This window comes from Antechinus flavipes, chromosome 3 (assembly GCF_016432865.1).
Source record: "Antechinus flavipes isolate AdamAnt ecotype Samford, QLD, Australia chromosome 3, AdamAnt_v2, whole genome shotgun sequence".
In the NCBI taxonomy this organism is placed as follows: Eukaryota; Metazoa; Chordata; class Mammalia; order Dasyuromorphia; family Dasyuridae; genus Antechinus; species Antechinus flavipes.
In genome coordinates this window covers 193,960,367-193,977,220 of record NC_067400.1, presented here as the reverse complement: position 1 = coordinate 193,977,220, position 16,854 = coordinate 193,960,367, and the positions used below count along the sequence as shown (strand labels likewise).

Here is a 16,854-nt window from a genome sequence, read left to right as displayed (position 1 = left end):
GTGAACTTTAGTAAATGCTGTTATTGTTTGCTTCTAGATCTTCAGTATTATTGCCTGCTGAATAAAGTTTTATCTCTACCAATATTGATCTCCTGGATAATGACTTGAAGTTAGAGGAGGGCAAGACAGACTGGAGCAGAGTCAATTACCTGATAGAAGCTATTATTCTCAAGGCTCTTACATAGAAAGTTTTGAGTTTTCTTTTTTTCCTCTAGCATCAGTGGATCAAAGTGGAGGCAGGATTTGGTTCAATTGGCAAATTCTGTCTCCTGTTTATCCCTCAGAACATTTTGCGGCTTGCTTGACTGGAATTGGTATTTTGATTACTACAAATAATTACACATTAAATTACATTAAATAATTATACATTAAATTACACATAATTACACATAAATAAGTAATCATAAAGTTATCAAAGAAATGTAAAAGAAAATGGGTTGACAGTAGCAAAAGTATGGGTTATAATCAAAGGTGAGTTCACATGTTCCATTACTATCCTTACTGGGTAAAGGAATCTGAAACATGTTCACTTTATTGCTTTGTTGGAAGATTTATAAGAGGAAATAAATAAAAGCAGCACAAGAGGAAAAGGCATAAATGGGTACACCACTAGAGGGCAGTCCACACAACATCAAAACATCAAAAGTGTTTAATGTTGATTATTCTTGTTTAATAGATGAGGAAATTGAGGTAAATATCATTTAAGTGATTTACCAAGAGACACACAGTAAATGCTTGAGGCTGGATCTGAGCTCAAGTCTTCCTGCCTCAAGGTTCAGTGGGAAGTTTTTATCCATTTTAAAATCTAAATATCTCTGTGTTATACTTTCTTCTCTCTAGGTTTTTGGAATACCACTCTCTTCTGGTTATCCTCCTATCTATCTGACATCTGATACTCTGTCTCTTTTGCAGGATCCTCATCCATATGACACTCTAACCATCAGTGTTCTTAGGATAATTCCTCTCTGGTTTTGCCTCCCTCTGACTCCTTCTCCTTTTCTCCTTTCCTTTCTTTTCCTCTGTTGATTATATCAATGTCCAACTCTGCATATGTGTTTTTCTTTTCTTTAGCCAGTTCAAATGAGAGTGAAATTCAAGTGTCAGCTAGTCTCCCAATCCTTTCTGTCTTGTAAGTGTACATATTAACTGACTATGTGAAATCATTTTTACTAATCTTGCTTTCTCTTCCCTCCTTTCCTCACTCTTCTCATCTCTTTCTATTCTTCTCTTAAAATGATAAAAATATAAGTGAACCAATCCTAAGCTCACTTTATCTATCTCTATATTATACATTATACAGATATGGAGAGACAGAAAGAAAGAGAGAGAGAGAAAGAGAGAAGAGAGAGAGAGAGAGAGAGAGAGAGAGAGAGAGAGCGAGCTAGACAGAGTATGTTAGGCTTGGAGTCAGGAAGACATAAGTTCAAATCTTACCTCAGAGACTAGTTGTATAATCCTGTGCAAGTGACTTAAATTCTGTTTGTCTTAATCCACTGGAGAAGGAAAGGCAAATTTCTCCATTATCTTTGCTAAGAAAATCCTGTGAACAGTATTAGCATGCTGTGATCTTTGGGGTAATGAAGAATTGGACATCACTGAATAACAAAAAAACTTATTCTTACATAGATACTTATCATTGTTTATTCATATTTACTTTTTTATATTTCTCTAAGTGCCTGTGTTTGAAGTGCAAAGTTTGCACACAGTTCTTTTTTTTTCATCAAAAATGCTTAGAAACCCTTTATTTCCTTAAATAATTATCTTTGTCTTATAACATCATACTCAGTTCTATTGAATAACTTATTCTTGTCAGCAATTCTAAACCTTTTATCTTATGGAATATCATATTCCAAATTCTTTTCTGCTTTATTATAGTGGCTGCTAAATCATGTATGATACTGTGTTTATTAATCCTTAAATTCTTTCTTTCTTGATCACTTGTGATACTTTCACCTGGATACTCTGGAATTTGACTATAAGGTTCTTTGGAGTTTTCAATTTAAAGTTTCTTTCAGGTAAGTGTCAAGTAGTTTCTATTTCCACTTGACCTATCTGATTCTAAGAGATCTAAAGAGCTTTCTTTTAAAATTTCTTGAAATATATCTATTAATCCTGCTGGCAGAATATCCAAACATTTTTAAGATTTTTTCTCCCTTTTTTTGCCCCAGTAATTATATTATGAAGTGCTTAACATTTTCTTCTAGATTTTCAGTCTTTTGATTCTTCTTTTTTTTTTTTTAATATTTATTCTTGTCTCATTCTACTTGATCAAGTCTAACTTTCAGGATGTTTGTTGCTTGAGCAAGATTTTGTACTTCTTGAGCCATGTTATTAATTTCTTTTCCAGTTTTTTCCATGGCTCTCTCTCTGTGTCTCTCCTTCTCTCTCCTTTCTCTCTGTCTTTCTCTGTCTCTCTGTCTCTGTCTCTGTCTCTCTCCCTCCCTCCCTCCTTCACTCTCCCCTCTCTCTTGTTCTTTCTCTTTCTCTCTCTCTCTCTCTCTCTCTCTCTCTCTCTCTCTCTCTCTCTCTCTCTCTCTCCTCATACTCTTATTTCATATATAAATGAAATATAAGTTCTTTTGAACTTTTGAAAGTTTACTTTCATTTGAAAGATTACTACAAATTTCTAAGATAAGTTTCAATGAAAACAACTCTATGGTTTCATCTTACATTAGAAAGCCTTCAAGGATAAGATAGAATATTGAGTTTGAAAAGGAAATATGTTCCTATGCTTCTGGTGGAGCTGTGAATTAAAATGACTATGCAGCAAATATGGCTAAAATGTCCAAATCCAGTCATTCCACTGTGTTGCATAAACCCCGAACACTGTACATAGTACAGTAAAGCAAATCAGGCTTTGCCTTCAAGAAGCTTATAAGCCACAATCTAAGGGGGGAGGCAGGGAGCAAGTGAAGAATGTACAAACAATTGTATACAAACAAGACAAGAAGACAAATATAGAATGAATTTAAGAAAATCTCAGAGGCAAGTCACTATTATCATGGAAGGCTAATAAATAATAAAGGCTTCTCGTAAAAAATGAGATTTTAACTGAGACTTCATGGACAGAGAAGGCAGGAGGCAGAAAAATGAAGAAAGGGAATTTCAAGCATGGAAGATAACCAGTGAAAATGCACAGAATAGGGAATGTAGTATCTTGTGCAATAAACTTCAAGGAGTGTCACTGGAACCTAGAGAACATGGAGGAAAATAAAGTATAATAAGATTGGAAAGGACCAGGTTATGAAAGGCTTTAGAAGTCAGAGCATTTTATATTTTGTCTCATGGGCAATAGAGTCATTGAAGTTTGTCAACGAGGAAGATAAGGTGAACAGATCTGGTTTTTTTAAGATCATTTTTATAGATGACTGGAAGATGAATTGGTGTAGAGAAACAAAACAAAATGATCAACCAGAAAGCTCTTGCAATAGTTCAGGTATGAAATGATGAGGTTATATCAGGGTGGCAACAATGTTAGAGAAGAGAGACAGGAATATATAAGAGTAAATGTGAAGGCAGAATTGTCAGAACTTATCAATAGACTGGCTGTGTGAGGTGAGAAAGAGAAATAAGTCAAAGATGAAACCTAGGTTGCAAGCCTGGATGAATGGAAGGATAATAATAATAATAATAATAATAATAACATTTATATATCACATATTAATGTCCTAAGTACTTAATAAATATTATCTTATTTGATTCTCACAACTCTGGGAATTAGATATTATTATCACTTTTTTACAGATGAGGATACTAAGGCAAACAGAAATTAAAGTGACTTGCCCAGGGTCACACAGTTAATAAGAATATGAGTCTGGAATTTTACTTGGGTCTTAGATGCCCCAAGCTAGGATATGAGAAAAAAGTTTTGGGGAAGACATTATGAGTTCAATTGTGCATATGTTCAGTTTAAGATGTATATGGGATATCCAGTTCAAGATGTCCAGTAGATAACTAAAGGTATAAAACTAGAAGTCAGGACAAATCAACTTTAAAATCATCTGAATGGAAATGCCTATTGAATCAAGGGAAGCTGTTGGGATTAACAGATGAAATTATAGAATGAAAAACAAAGAGGAAGCAGGACAGAGCTCAACTAAAGGTCACTAAGAATGAGTTGGGAAGATCCAGCAAAGGAGAGAGGGGAGAAAAACCAGTTAGGAACAGTAATATCATGAAAAGCCAGAAAGAAAAGATCAAAGACAGGAGATTAATTAACAGTATATAAAGCTACAGAGAAGCCAAAAAGAATGAATGATGAGGACAGGGTAGCAAAGGAGACATATGGCAGGAATGGGTGAGGGTTTCCTTGTTCTCCAAGGCATGGGTTCACAATAAAAGGCTTTTATTGTTAGAGAGACACCAAGATAAAGGCTTTCTTGGCAGGCAATATCATTCTCAAGAGAGAAGTGATTTTGCAAAGAGGCATTTTCTGAAGGCCTATTTTATACAGGAATCTAAGAATAGGCAAGACCATTTGAGTTTATGAAAAGAGACATTTTCTGAAGACTCATGAGACCATTTGAGTTTGTATTATATTATAAAAAGAGACATTTTCTGGAAACTCATCTTCCTGTTTCCAGAGGGTGTGAGACCATTTGAGTTTGTATATGAAAAGAGATATTCTCAGAGACTCATCTTCTTGTTTCCAGAGGGTCTGAGACCAATTGAGTTTGCATATGAAAAGAAACATTCTCTGAAGACTCATCCTGATCCAGAGGATGTAAGACCATTTGAGTTTGTATAACTTTCTGTTGGTGGTTTTCCATAACTTTACGGGCTGTCTCAGGTCACAGTTTTGCTCTCATCATGAAGACTGAGAAAAAGCCAATAGATTTGGTAGTATTGTAACTTTGGAGATAATAGTTTTAGTTTCATTTTCCTTGTTACTTCCAATTCTTTAATTTCCCTTTTAACTTCTGCCCAGAGTTCTAATATACATTTCAAATTACCTGCTAAATCAGTTTTTTGATTCTCCTCTTTCCCTCATAGATTGTGAAATCCTATTGTTTCTACCTTTTCTGCATGTTTTAATTTGAAGGATTCATATCAACCATCTGCCTTCCCTATTTTTTTTTCATTTGAAGAGCTCTTTGGCACTGTTATCTCATCTATTATGATCTTGCCCTTTCTCTCCAGTAAATCCTTAAGTTTTGAGGGCTTTTCCATTTGCCTTATAACTGAAGGTTATTACATTAGCTACTTTAATAATATTGTGATCTCTTTGAGAGTAGGGACCAGCTTACTAAATTTTTATCCCTAACATGTAGCACAGTGCTTGGCATGTGATAAGTGCTTAATAAACATTTTTTAATTTATTTTTTGCACTTCTCAAATATATTTATCATGTAATAATATCTTTCCCTAATTTTTTAACTTCCTATTATATTATAAGTTCCATGAGGGTAAGAAATGAGTCTTACCTGAACTTTGTATCTCCTGCCATAAATAACAGAACTATACACACAGAATTTCTAAACAAAGAAATAAATAAAATGGACTAGAACCAATAAGTGGAAGATATAAGGAGGAAGATTTCAGCTTGTTAATTTAAGTTTAATGTTAAGCTCAAAGGGTCATTTGCATAAAATTCTCCTTATTGATGGAGATTGATTATTCAATGCTTCACAGCAGATTGACATCTGACTTAATGGGACCCAGAAACTAGAGATTCTAGTCTTTTGACTTCCAGTTTTGAGGAAAAAAGATTCAAGATTCTAGAATCTTTTCAGATTCATGAAAAAAAGAGAAAGACTCTGCTGAAGAAGCCAATATGTAGACCTCTGGTAGAAGAAGCCCTATTCCCAGCTTACTATTCTAGGGACTTGATGGAATTCCTTGGGTGAGATCTGACATTCTCTTTCTCTTGTTTGAGTTGAGTTATCTCACTCCAATAAGTGATCTCATTTACTTTGTCTATTTTCTGCTATTTATTTTTCTCTGCATACTTTCTTTTCTGTTTTCTCTTTTTTTAATGTATTCATTATGGAATTGGAATTTGGTGGTAAAGATGTTAAGTCTGGGATAAATAACTTGAGACATTTTGCCATCAAAGGATAAGTACTTAGAAATGTGGCTTGAACGAAAAAAAAAACAATATATATATATATATGCATATATATATATTCCCCTAGACTAATAATATATATATCTCTATAATCTCCTCCATCTATTTTTCTCTAAGGGAAACTTTAATTTTAGCCTAGCAACATCCTTTCTATGAGTAGAGAAGAATGACCAACCAATGGTCCAAATTTCCCTTTTCCTATCTGGTCAGGAAAAAATGGGGAGGATAGAGAGAGACTCAAAGAATTTTTTGGTATTTGACTGGCTCATTACAATATTTTTTTTTTTTACTTTTTTCCATTTAAACTTGACTTTAGATATCTGTGATCCAGGAATTAACCATGTTTCTAAATGGTGAGTCTACTCTGTGAGAATATGATATAGATGGTACTGGAAAGTCTTTCATTGTCCCCAACTTATTCTCTATCATATGCATGGAACAGACAACGTCACTTCACTGTAAGAATTGCCTTACGACTACTAAACATATTGCCTTTTTATCATTTTTATCTTTTCAACAAAAAAAGTAATTTGGTAGTTTAAATTTTTTTTCCCTTTTGTCTGTGGAGCAATACTAAGAAATGAGAACAAGATAAAGGCCTATTTCAGTGTAAAGTAGGAAATCAAAGATAAATATTAGCCATTAAGTAATCACCATATTTATGACACAAATGAAGTGAATTATACATCAATTCCCCTTCGTTATATTTTCAAATTTTCTTATTACAGTTGACAGATTGCAAGTAGATCTTTCTGGTAAAAAGAATCATAATTTCATCTGTGTCTAGCAATATTGCTTAATGCCAATTTATTCAGATTCTGTTTATAAGAAAAATATTTTGATATAAAGGACAATAAATAATTTATGCAATATTTAATAATGCAGCAAATGGGAGAATTCACCAAGAAATAGCACTTTAAATTATTTTCCTGCTATGTCTTTCTATATGAACTCACACATTTAAAGATTATTAGTACTCACAATAGAGAATTGCTGTCTTATTTGGAAATTCAGTAAAAACAAAGTGGTATGGTAAGGAATATTCTGTTAAAGGTTTTTAATAGCAAGAAATTCTTATAACTGATAGGATTTATAGTTATGTTCTTTTAAATAGAACATTATCACATTTATGCTGACTGACATCATTTAGCTGTATTAAGGAAATAAATGTCCAATGATCCTTCCCTCCCCCCAACCCTGTTTTTTCATTTTAATACTCTGTGGCAAGATAAGACCACAAATATCTGTTAAGCATTTTCCATGTACCAGGCACTGTACTAAATACCAAAGAAGCAAAAAAAAGCAAAAAAAGACAGTCATTGCTTGAAAAGACCTTACATTCTAATGAGAGAAGACAAATCTCTGGCTTTTTTTTTTTTTAAACTATAAGGATGCTAAAATTCTGTGAATTCCCCTAAGTTTTAAGGATTCAGAGATGTGTATCATTCTTGGATGGAAGGTAAAGTTGGAAATAAAAATCAGAGTATACAAGATATTTCCCTTAACATATTGCCTGCTGACTCATAAATTATTTTTATTTCACCTATTGAGAGATAAAAACCTAACTGAAGAAATAGCTCGGATGTAGCTTCAATGTCCCTGAAATTAGGAATCTTTATCTAATAAGGCATCATAGAATTATAGGGCTATAAACACAGACATTTTATATCCCTTTCAACTAAAGTTGGGAGATAAGAAAGGTATTTGATAAAAGACTTCTGTCCAAAGATAGCTACTATGGAGCTAGAACCCTAGAAGAGGACACTAAAAGTAAAATTCCTACAGATGAAGCCTCAAAAGGAAAGTCTCCAACTTAAAAGACTATCTTAGAAAAGTTCAAATATGATCTTGAAAGAGTGAAGAAAAATTGGGAAAAGAAATGAGAGCTTTGCAGGAGAGTTTGGAAAATGGAACACAGAAATTGACTGAAGAGAACAACTCCTTAAAATATGTTTGGTGAACTACACACCTCTCAGATTGGTGAAGATAACAGGAAAAGATAACAAATGTTGGAGGGGATGTGGGAAAACTGGAACACTGATGCATTGTAGATGGAATCTGTGAATGGATCCAACCATTCTGGAGAGTAATTTGGAACTATATCCAAAAAATTGTCAAACTGTGCATACTTTTTGATCTAGCAGTGTTACTACTGGACTTATATCCCAAAGAAATATTAAACAAGGGAAAGGGATCTATATTGCAAAAATGTTTATGGCAGTCTTTTTCATAGTGACTAGAAACTGGAAATTGAATGAATGCCCATTATTTGGAGAATGGCTGGGTAAATTGTGGTATATGAACGTTATGAAATATTATTGTTCTGTAAGAAATGACCAGTAGGATGAATACAGAGAGGCTTGGAGAGACTTACATGAACTGATGCTAAGTGAAATGAGCAGAAGCAGAAGATCATTATACACTTCAACAGCAATACTATATGAGAATCAATTCTGATGGAAGTGGCTATCTTCAACAATGAGAGAATCCAAATCAATTCCAATTGATCAGTAATGAACGGAACCAGCTATACCCAGCGAAAGAACACTAGGAAATGAGTGTGGACCACAACACAGTATTTACACTTTCTGTTATTGTTTGCTTATATTTTTTGTTATTCTTCCCAGGTTATTTTTACCTTCTTTATAAATCCAATTTTACTTGGGTAGCAAGATATGTATACATATATTGTATTTAGTGTATACTGTAACATATTTAACGTGTATGGGACTACCTGCCATCTAAGGGAGGGGGTGGAGGGAAGGAGGGGAAAAGTTGAAACAGAAGTTTTTGCAAGGGTCAATGTTGAAAAATTACCCATGCAAATTTTTTGTTAATAAAAAGGCTATTAAAAAAAAAAGAAAGGTATTTGAACCTTTGAGATTGTGACCTCTTTTTCCTCTAAGATTTTCCCAAGGCCACTCACACAAAATCAGAAATCACTTGTAAGGCCTCACCAAACTGATCCATTTGCTGTTCTTCTCAAACTACATATCATCTCCCATTTTTGTGTTTTTGCACAAGCTGTCCCCTATGTCTAGAGTATACTTTCTCCTTACCATTACTGATTGGAATTCCTTATTTCCTTCAGTTACTTAAATCAAATGCTATATCTTACTAAAAGCTTTTTCTGATTCTTCCAATTCTCTGTGTCTTCCCCTATAATTAACTTGTATTTATTTTGAACATACATACACAAGCATATGTAGAGTCCCTAATAGAATGTAGCCTTCTAAAAGGCAGGACTTTTATTTTTATTGAATTTTCAGTCTTTCCACAACTCTGTTCCTGTAATGTCCTTAGCTTTCTGGAAGTCTCAGGACCAGCTTTGGTCTCAATAGAATAATAACCACAAGAATAGACAGGAATAAAGTCCAAAGTCTTTATAATCTCCTTCACAGTCTGTTCCCTTCCCTGGGGCCAGGTTAGCTTTCTGGGGGACCTTCAGATGGGCCTTGGTCTTAGTAAAGAAGAGAAGGAGACAGGACAACCACCACAAGGGTCTTTATCTTCCAGTATGAGTTCCAGTCCTCAGTCTTCTCTATCTCTGAGTCTGTCTTCCTTCTCAGATCTCTTAGGTCTTACGTACTCTATTATAAGTACATCATCATAGGTGTCAATTTTGTAGAATAGGTGTCAACTTGTAGAACTATACTAAGTACTAAGTACATGTAAACTAGAGAATCATTATATTAATTGCACTGAGTTAACACTTTGTTGTAAGATTACTTGTTTCAAGTACACTTGGCCCTCTATATGTTCCCATGGTTCTCTCTCTGGGTTTAGATGGCTCTCTTCATCATTGAACAAGTGGAATCACTTTGAATCATCTCAGTGTTGAAGAGAGCCATGTCCATCAAAATTGATTGTCATATAGTATTGTTGTTGTCATGTATAATGATCTCCTGGTTCTGCTCATTTCACTTAGCATCAGTTCATGTAGGTCTCTCCTTAGCCTCTCTGAAATCATCCTGCTGGTCATTTCTCATTCAACAATAGTATTCCATAACATTCATATACCATAATTTATTCAGCCATTCTCCAGTTGATGAGTATCCACTAAGTTTCCAGTTTCTTGCCACTAGAAAGAGGGCTGCCAGAAACATTTTTGCACATGTGGGAACCTTTCCCTCCTTTAAGATTTCTTGGGATATAATTCCAGTAGAAACATTGCTGGATCAAAGTTTGATAACTTTTTGAGCATAGTTCCATACCGCTCTCTAGAATGGTTGGATCTGCTCACAGTTCTACCAACAATGTATCAGTGTCCCAGTTTTCCCACATCCCCTCCAACATTCATCATTATTTTTTCCTGTCATCTTAGCCAATCTGACAGGTGTGTAGTGATATCTCAGAGTTGTCTTAATTTGCATTTCTCTGATTACTAGTCATTTGGAGCCCCTTTTCATGTGCCTACAAATAGTTTCAATTTCTTCATCTGAAAATTGTCTGTTCATATCCTTTGACCATTTATCAATTGGAGAATGGCTTGAACTATTATAAATTTGAGTCAGTTCTCTATATATTTTAGAAATGAGGCCTTTATCAGATCCTTTGGATGTAAAAATGTTTTCCCAATTTATTGCATCCCTTCTAATCTTGTCTGCATTAGTTTTGTTTGTACAAAACCTTTTTTAACTTAATATAATCAAAATTACCTATTTCGTGATCAATAATGATCTCTAGTTCTTCTTTGGTCTTAAATTCCTTCCTCCTCCACAAATCTGAGAGGTAAACTCCCTATGTTCTTCTAATTTGTTTCTAATATCATTTTTTATGTCTAGATCATGAACCCATTTTGACATTATCTTGGTATATAGTGTTAGATGTAGGTCTATGCCTACTTTCTGCCCTACTAGTTTCCAATTTTCCCAGTAGCTTTTGTTAAATAGTGAATTCTTTTTTTTTTTAAATAACTTTTTATTGATAGAACGCATGCCAGGGTAATTTTTTACAGCATTATCCCTTGCATTCACTTCTGTTCTGATTTTTCCCCTCCCTCCCTCCCTCCATCCCTTTCCCCAGATGGCAAGCCGTCCTTTACATGTTGAATGGGTTACAGTATATCCTAGATACAATATATGTATGCAGAACCGAACAGTTTTCTTGTTGCACAAAACAGTGAATTCTTATCCCCAAAGCCTGGGGCCTTTGGGTTTGTCAAACTGCTATAGTCATTGACTTTTTTTGTTTTGTTCTGTGAACCTAACCTATCCCACTGATCAACTTCTCTATTTCTTATCCAGTATCAAATGGTTTTGATAACTGCTGCTTTATAATATAGTTTTAGATTTGGTACAGCTAAGCCACCTTCATTTGCCTTTCTCTTCATTAATTTCTTTGAAATTCTTCACCTTTTTTTCTTCCAGATGAATTTTATTGTTATTCTAGGTCAGTAAAATAGTTTCTTGGGAGTTTGATTAGTATAGCACTAAATAAATAGATTAGCTTAGAGAGTATTGTCATCTTTATTATCTTCATTATTATCTATCCATGAGTACTTATTTTTCCAATGGCTTAGGTATGACTTTATTTGTGTAGAAAGTGTTTTGTAGTTTTGCTTATAGAGTTCCTTACTTTTTCTTGGCAAGTAGATTCCCAAATATTTTATACTATCAACAGTTTATATTAAATGGAATTTCTCTTTGTATCTCTTGCTGTTGGATTTTATTAGTGATGTATCAGAATGCTGATGATTTATGTGCATTTATTTTGCATCCCGCAACTTTGCTGAAGTTGTAGATTGCTTCTAATTGCATTTTAGTTGATTCTTTAGGGTTCTTCAAGTGCAAAGAGTGATAATTTGGTTTCCTCATTACCTATTCTAATTCCTTAATCTCTTTTTCTTCTCTTATTGCCAAAGCTAGCATTTCTAATACAATATTGAATGGTAATAGTGATAGTGGGCAACCTTGTTTCAACTGGGAATGGTTCTAGTTTATCGTCATTATATATGATGCTTGCTGATGGTTTTAAATAGATGCTACTGACTGTTTTAAGGAAAAGTCCATTTATTTTTATACTCTCTAGTATTTTTATTAGGAATGGGTGTTGGATTTTTTCAAATGCTTTTTCTGCATCTATTGAGATGATTATCTGGTTTTTGTTAATTTGACTATTGATATAGTCAACTATGCTAATAGTTTTCCTAATATTGAACCAGCCCTGCATTCCTGGTATAAATTCCACTTGATTGTGGTATATTATCCTGGGGATGATTTTCTGTAATCTCTTTGCTAATATTTTATTTAAGATGTATGCATCAGTATTTATTAAGAATATTGGTTTATAATTTTCTTTCTCTGGTTTAGGTATGGTACCATGTCTGTGTCATAAAAGGAATTTGGTAGGAGTCCTTCATTCCCTATTTTTTCAACTAGCTTATATAGTATTGGAGTTAATTGTTTTTTAAATGTTTGGTAGAATTCACATGTAAATCTATCTGGTCCTGGGGACTTTTTCTTAGAGATTAATAATAGCTTGTTCTCTTTTTCTGATACATCACTAATAAAATCCAACAGCAAGAGATACAAAGAGAATACAAATGAGACAATTTAAGTAATTTAATTTCCTCTTCTGTTAATCTGGACAATCTATATTTTTGTTGGTATTCCTCCATTTCACTTAGGTTGTAAAGTTTATTGGCATAAAGTTGGGCAAAATAACTTCTTAGTATTGCTTTAATTTCCTCTTCATTGGTGGAAAGTTCTCCCTTTTCATTTTTGAGACTAATAATTTGCTTTTTCTCTTTCCTTTTTCTAATCAATTTAAAGGTTTATCTATTTTGTTGGTTTTTTCATAAAACCAACTCTTAGTTTTATTTATTAAATCAATAAGTTTTTTTTTCAATTTTATTGATCACTTTTATTTTTAGAATTTCAAGTTTGATATTTGGGGTTTTTAAATTTGCTCTTTTTCTAGCTTTATTTAGTTGCAAGCCCAATTTTTTGATCTTCTATTTTATACAAGTAAGCATTTAGAGATATAAAATTTCCCCTTATTACCTCTTTGGCTGCATCCCACACATTTTGTTATGTCGTCCCCTTATTGTCATTCTCTTGGATGAAATTACTGATTATGTCTATAATTTGCTGTTTTACCCATTCTTTAGGATGAGATTATGTAGTTTCCAATTTCTTTTTAGTCTATTTCCCCCTGGCCTTTTATTTATTGCATCATGATCTGAAAAAAATGCATATACTATTTCTGCCTTTCTACATTTGATTTTGAGGCCTTTATGTCCTAATATATGGTCAATTTTTATATAGGTTCCATGAACTCCCGAGAAGAAAGTGTACTCCTTTCTGTCTCCATTCAATGTTCTCCAAAGATATATCATATCTAGTTTTTCTAGTATTCTATTTACCTCTTTATCTTCTTTCTTATTTATTTTGTGATTTGATTTATCTAATTCTGAGACAGCAAGATTGAGATCTCCCACTATTATAGCTTTGCTCTCTATTTCTTCTTGCAAGTCTCTTAACTTCTTCTTTAGGAATTTAGATGCTCCACCACTTGGTGCATATATGTTTAGTATTGATATTGCTTCATTATCTATGGTATCCTTTAGCAAGATATAATTTCCTGCCTTATTTCTTTTAATTAGATCAGTTTTTGCTTTTGCTTGATCTGAGATCAGGATGACTAACCCTGCTTTTTTTACTTTACCTGAAGCATAATAGATTCTGCTCCAGCCTTTTTCCTTTACACTCTGTATGTATCACTCTGCTTTAAATGTGTTTCTTGTAAACAATGTATTGTAGGATTCTGGCTTTTAATACAGTCTGCTATCCACTTACATTTTATAGGAGAGTTCACTCCATTCATATTTACAGTTAAAACTACTAATTCTGTATTTCCTGTCATCTTATTAAGTCCAAATTATACTTTTTTCTTTCCATTTCCTCTTTCCCTCTTCCCCAGTGTTTTACTTATGAGCACTACTTGCCTCAAGCAGTCCTCCCCCTTTAGAGATCCTCCCCCTTTCTTATATCTTTCCCCAACTATTTCTCTTTTCCCTTCTATTTAGCTCACCCCTTCCCTTTTTCTCCTTTCCCCTCCCACTTTTCTATAAGGTGTGAGAGATGTTTCTCAGTAAAACCAAATACAGCTAATATTCTTTCTTTGAGCCAAATCTGATTAGAGTAAGATTCATACAATATTCATCATCCTCCCTTCTTTCCCTCAATTATAATAGGTTTTCTTTGCCTCTTCCTGAGATGTAATTTGCCTCATTTTACCTCCACTTTCCCCTTTTTTTCTTTTACAATCACCTTTTTACCTTTTTTCTTTATTATAACAGTAAAATCAGATTATACTTGTATCCTCTTTGTATACCCATGACAGAAATACAGTTCTCAAGAATTTTTTTTTTCCTTTTTATTTTTTTATGCTACTCTTGAAGGTCAAATTTTTTGTTTAGCTCTGGTCTTTTCATAAAAAATAAATGGAATTCACCAGTTTCTTTGAATGTCCATCTTCTTCCCTGAAAGAAAATCTCAGTTTAGCAGGGTAATTTATTGTTGGCTGCATTCCAAGTTTCTTTGCCTTTCAGGATATCAGATTCCAGGCCCTTCCATCCTTTAAAGTGGAAGCTGCTAGGTCCTGGGTAATTCTTATTGTGGTTCCTCGGTATTTGAATTGTTTCTTTCTGGATGCTTGTAATATTTTTGTCTTGGTCTAATAGTTCTGAAATTTACCCATGGAAAACTCCTTGGAGTTTTAATTTTGGGTTCTCTTTTAGGAGATGCTCAGTGAATTCTTTCAATGGTCATTTTGCCTTTTGATTCTATGATATTCAGGCAGTTTTCTTTGATGATTTCTTGAAAAAATAGTGTCTAGGCTTTTTTTTTTCATCAAAAATGTCTTTTCTTTAAGAATAGTATCTTTTCAACTGTGAGGAACTTGATTCTTCTCAAGAATGCAATGATTCAAGGCAATTCCAATAAATTTGGATGGAAAATGCCATTTACATCCAGAAAGAGAACTATGGATACTGAATATGGATTGAAACATAGCATTTTCACTTTTTTTCCTTTCTTGGTTTTTTTTCTCTTTTTGTCTGATTTTTCTCGTACAACAGACAAATACGGAAATATGTTTAAAAGGATTGTACATATTTAATCTATATCACATTGCTTGCTGTCTTAGGGAGGAAAGGAAAGAGAGAGAAAAATTTGGAACACAAAGTCTTACAAACTTTGTTGAAAACTATCTTTACATGTATTTGGAAAAATAAAATACTATTGAGAAAAAAATACCTTTTTGTTCATCCTGGACAATGTTGAAAGCTTGAATAATACCAAGATGTCAAGGGATATGCCCAGGATCACACAGCCAATAAGTATATATTTAAGCTATGCTAAATATTACTAAGCTTGGCTTCTTATATTCTAACAGAGATGTGATAGTGGTAAATAGCTGTCAGACTCTCTGACTCATACTTTCCCTGCACCCTTTACACACACATATATTTTAACACACACACACACACACACACACACACACACACACACACACCTGGGTGCCTGGATGGGATCACCTATCCAACTACTCAAGTGCTCCTCCCCACTAGGATCAGCTTTTCTCCCCAACCAGTCTTGAGAAAAACCAAGATACTGCCCCAGTTTCCAGTCTCTGGATCTCAAGAACTGTTCTCCTGGTTTCTCAGCTCCTGTTCCTCACAAGGACCAAGGTGGTGTGAACCTAGCTTATGAGTCAAGGTTAGGGTCTCTTACAAGAGCAAAACCAAAGAAGTATTACACGAGGAGAACCTCCTCATCTGGCATATCATCATCAACCTAGCAACACCAAAACAACATTGTGTACAAATAAGAAAAAAAAGATAGGCATATAATTTAAAACAAAACAATTTTTTTTTCATTAAGTTCTTTACAATAGGCTTCTATGATAGGAGCTAAATTCAGTTTTGGACACCACATGGTTCAAAAAGGGAAGGAATTACAAAGGAAAACAAAATTTGAGAAAAAGTTAGGAAATAGTCTTTTATGCAAAGAAATGAAGTCCCTTCATTTTAGAGAGAACCAAAAGTGAATAATTTCTGTTTTCTAGTACATGAAAAAATACTTTTTAAAAAGGTGGCTTCTTATCTCTATTTGCATGAAACAACATTTTCATTAAAAGGAAGTTTATAAGGGCTCTAGGTGGTGCAGTAGATAGAGTACCAGTCCTAAAGTCAGAAAGACCTGAGTTTGAATGTGACCTCAAATACTTAACACTTCCTAGGTGTGTGACCCTGGGCAAGTCATTTAACCCCAATTGCCTCGGGGGGGGAAAAGAAAGTTTGTTAAATACAGAACTTTACTGTGAGGGTCATTCAATACACTAGCATGAGTTATGTGGGAGACTGTGGGATTCCTCACCTTGCCTGGTAATATTTTTAAATGTGATAGCTAGAAATTGTGGGTCCCACTTACATTCCCTGCCACTGGGGGAAGTAGAGATTAGTGAATTGATTGAGTTTAGGTGTTTGGGGCTGATCTGGCATCATCACAAAATCTGGCGTTAATATGCACCTCCCCTCTCTTCTTTCCATTCTTTTCCCCTTTCCTCCCCACTGCAAATGAGCCCAGGGCTGAAACAAAGCTGATTAATTCTGAAAGATCAGCAATGTGATGGGGTCAGTAATGGAATGGGATTATTCATGGGAGTTGTTGCTCAGTTTTGTCTAATTCTTCATGACCTCATTTGAGTTTTCTTGGCAAAGATGCTCTACCTCCAATCTAGGCAAGCTAGGGAAACCAAATCTCCCTCTCTTGTGTGTGTGT

General features: G+C 34.1%; 1 long non-coding RNA gene across 1 annotated transcript in view; it reads left to right on the top strand.

The window, feature by feature from the left end:
* Positions 1 to 16,854, top strand: part of LOC127553569 (uncharacterized) — a 103,307-nt gene that overhangs the window by 11,083 nt on the left and 75,370 nt on the right. The window lies entirely within an intron of this gene.